Here is a 4,489-nt window from a genome sequence, read left to right on the forward strand (position 1 = left end):
GGTGGCTTGAGAAGACAAAGTAAATAAAGTATTATAATGAAACACCAAAGGTCTGGAGTTAGAAAACCCAAAAGGAAGAATATGCTCAGCATTGCTCAAGCTGAAAAAAAATGAAGAAAATTCAAGCCTCAAGTTGCAGTATTAAAGGATTCTATAAAGAACTCTGGTGGTGCAGTGCCAAAGGCATTTGACTGCTAACTAGAAGGTTGGCAGTTCAAACCCACCAGCCACTTCACAGAAGAAAGATGGAGCAATCTACTTTTGTGAAGATTTACCACCTTGGAAACCCAATGAGTGTTGCTATGAGTTGGAATGAACTCAGTGGCAGTCAGTTTGGTTTGGTTGTTTTTGTTTGTTTTTTAAATGGGAAAAATATTGAATGATGCAGGAAGCATGAAAAGAAGGTGGAAGGAATATACAGAATCACTGCGCCAAGAATAGTTGGTTGATGTTCAACCATCTCAGGAGGTGGAATATGATCAAGAACCCATGGTATAGAAGGTATAAGGCCAAGCTGCACAGTAGACATTGATGAAAAACAAAGCTCCAAGAATTGATGAAATATCAATTGCAATTTCAGTTGATATTTCAACAAATGGGTGTATTACTGATACCCTCATTTGTCTAAGCCACGAAGTTTGGAAGTCAGCTACTTGGCCAACCAACTGGGACAGATCCATATTTGTGCCCATTCCAAAGAAAAGTGATCCAACAGTATGCAGAAATTATCAAACAATGTCATTAATATCACAGGCAAGTAAAATTTTGCTGAACATAATTCAATAACAATTGCAGCAGTACATCAACAAGGTACTGCTAGAAACACAAGCTGGATTCAGAAGAGGACATGGAATGAGCGATATCATTACTGATGTCAGATGGATCTTGACTGAAAGTAAAGAATACCAGAAAGGTATTCACTTATGTTTCATTGATTATGCAAAGGTATTCAAATGTATGGATCATAAAAAAGTATGAATAACATTTTGAAGAATGAGAATTCCAGAACACTTAATTGTGCTCATGTAAAACCTGTCCATAGACCAAAAGGCAGTCATTAAAACAAAACAAGGGGATACTGCATCATTTCAAATCATGAAAGATGTATATCCGGGTTGTATCTTCTCACCCTACTTATTCAATCTGTATGCTGAACAAATAATCTGAGAAGCTGGACTATATGAAAAAGAATATGGCGTTAGGATCAGAGGGAGACTCATTAATAACCTGCGATACGCAGATGACATAAACTTGCTTGCTGAAAACGAAGAAGACAAATCATTTACTGCTGAAGATCAAAGACTACAGCCTTCAGTTTGGATTACACCTCAACATAAAGAAAATTTAAATCCTCACACATGGACCAATAAGCAACATCATGATAAATGGAGAAAGGATTGAAATTGTCAAGGATTTCATTTTACTTGGATCCACAATCAATGCCCATGGAAGCAGCAGTCAGGAAATCAGATGTCATATTGCACTGGGCAAATCTGCTACATACTAACTCTTTAAAATGTTGAGAAACAAAGATGTCACTTTGAATATTAAAGAGCACCTGACCCAAGCCATGGTGTTTTCCATTGTCTCATGTGCATGCAAAAGCTGGACAATGAAAAAGGAAGGTCACAGAAGAATTGATGCATTTGAATTATGGTGTTTGCAGAAAATATTGAATGTCCTATGAACGGTCCCTAGAGAAGGATATCATGCTTGGTAAAATAACAGTCAGTGAAAAGGGGAAGACCCTCAATGAGATGGATTGACACAATGGCTGTGATGATGGGTTCAAGCACAGGAAGTATTGCGAGAAGGGCACAGGACTGGGCAGTGTTTCATTCTGTTGTATATAGGGTCGCTATGAGTCAGAGTCAACTCGACAGCACCTAACAACAACAACATGGACTCCTAGAAGAATGGACAATTGTGTCTTGAAAAGAAGTACAGCCAGAATGCTTCTTAGAAGTAAGGATGGTGAGACTTCTCACATACTTTGGACATTATCGAGAGGGACCTGTCCCTGGAGAAGGGTATCATGCTTGGTAAAGTACAGGTCAATGAAAAAGCGGAAAATGCTCAATGAGATGTACTGACACAGTGGCTGCAAAAATGGGCTCAAACATAACAATGATTGTGAGGATTACACAGGACCAGGCAGTGTTTCATTCTGTTGTATATAGGGTTGCTATGAATCAGAACCAACTGCACAGCACCTAACAACAACAAAGTGTACTGTTATGTGGATAGTTCATTTTACCCATCCCCTATTGCAGTCTGTTTTCAGTCTTTTAATATTGTAAATAATGCTACAGTAAATAACCTCACACATGTAATTTCATAATTGTGAATATGTATCTGCAGATAAATTCCCAAAAGTGGAATTCTAGGTCAAAGGGAGAATGCATTTATAATTTTGGTAGATAGTTCTACCTTTTCTTTCTCGGGATTTTGTTATTTTGCAATTTCATCAGCACTGTAGGAGCCTGTTTCGTCACAGCCATGCTAACATTGGTTATTATCATGTCAAACTTGGATTTTTTATATAATGGGTGAGAAATGGTACTTTGCTGTCATTTCAACTTGCATTCCTCTTACTAGGGTTGAGATTGAGCATCTTTTCATATGTTGGAATACATTTGTATTTCTTGGAGTATTAATTGTCTATGCATCATCTCAGGAGTTCTGGTGGCATAGTGGTTAAAGCATTCAGCTGCTAACCAAAAGGTTAGTGATTCAAATCCATCAGCCACTCTGTGGGGGAAAGATATGGCAATCCAATTCCATAAAGATTTACAGCCTTGGAAACTGTACGATGAAGTTCTACTCTGTCCTAAAAGGTTGCTAGGAGTCAAATGACTCCATGACAGTGAGTTTGTTTGTTTTTTTGATCCATGATCTTTGCCAATTTTTCTACTAAGTTTCAATTTCTAAACTCACTATATATTAGATGAATTATATCAGGTGGATATACCTTTATCTGTGATATGAATTGCAAATCTTTTCCTCCAGGTTTTCTTTTGATTTTGCTTATGACATAATCAATTACTTTTTAGGAAAATATTAACAAAGCTGACTGAAGAAATGGTAGAAAACTATATAGACCATAGAAGAAACTGGAAGAGTTTTCAAAGCATTATTTTTAAAAGAGCATGAGGTTCAGAGAGTTTTACTGGTAATTTCTATCAAGATTTCATAAAACAAATAATTCCTGTATTATTTAAATTATTTCAAACTCCAGAAAACCATGGGAAACTTCTCATTTCAGTTTATGAAATTAGAAAAATCCTATTACCAAAATTTGACAAAACAAACAAAAAACTCATTGCCGTCGAGTCAGATCTGACTCATAGCGACCCTTCCTTGGTTTTCCGAGGCTGTATCACTAGAAGTAGATTCCCCAACCTTCCTTCCAAGGAGTGGCTGGTGGGTTTGAACTGCCAGCCTTCCAGTTGACAGCCAAATGCCTTAAGCACTACGCCACCAGAGCTCCCAAAAATTGACAAGAATAATGTAAAGGACAAAAAAAAAAAAAAAAAGGACCAATCTCATTTGTAAGATACATAAATTCCAGATAAAATATTAGCAAAGGGAACCAAGAAGTATATTAAAAGAAAAATCATGACCAATTAAGATTTAGGCAGGAACTATGCAACGCTAAAGAATAATGTAGAATCTGCAGAACACCGCATAACGTGGATGAACTTGGAGGACATTATGCTGAGCGAAATAAGTCAGTCACAAAAGGACAAATATTGTATTAGTCCGTTATTGTAAAAGTTAAGGAAATGTTTATATATTGGAGGACATTTTCTTTGTTGGTTACCAGGGGTGGGAGGGAAGGGGAGGGAATGCTGTTAGATAGATAGAGATAAATATTGATTTGGGTGAAGAGAAGGGCAATGTACCAAATGTGAGTGACCAATATGGCAGCATTGAGGATGAGAAAGACAGAGAGAGTTACATGGGCATTACAAACAACAAATATGAACCCCTTTGTAAATACAATACTGAGTTGTTAATGAAAGCAAATATGGGTATAGGGACGGATAGATGGGTGAACAAGCTAAACAATTATGTATGTCTAAATGGAGAGTGTATCCAAGATCATATACAGGGTTGGCAGAAAATGGGCCTCTCGAAGAGTATGAAGGGATGGACACTGGGAGGAGGTAACTATGGGGAGGAAGTGGGAGGGGAGCTGCTGCATTGTAAATTTTGGTCAATGACATGAGACAAAGTATATGTGAACTGCTGTATGAAAAGTGAATTTACTCTGTAAATCTTCACCCAAATCCTAATTAAAAAAAAAAAAAAAGATTTAGGCAGGATTATTCATTTTTAGGAAATGTATTAATGCAATCCATTACATTACTGTCATTGATGGCGATAACTAACTAGAAAATATATTGAAAATAAAGATTCTCTATAGGAAAAAGAGGAGCTCTGGTGGCACAGTGGTTAAAGTACTCAGCTGTGAACCAAAAGGTAG

This window comes from Orycteropus afer, unplaced genomic scaffold, assembly GCF_000298275.1.
Source record: "Orycteropus afer afer isolate SDZICR_OR568_19922 unplaced genomic scaffold, OryAfe1.0 scaffold00056, whole genome shotgun sequence".
Lineage (NCBI taxonomy): Eukaryota > Metazoa > Chordata > Mammalia > Tubulidentata > Orycteropodidae > Orycteropus > Orycteropus afer.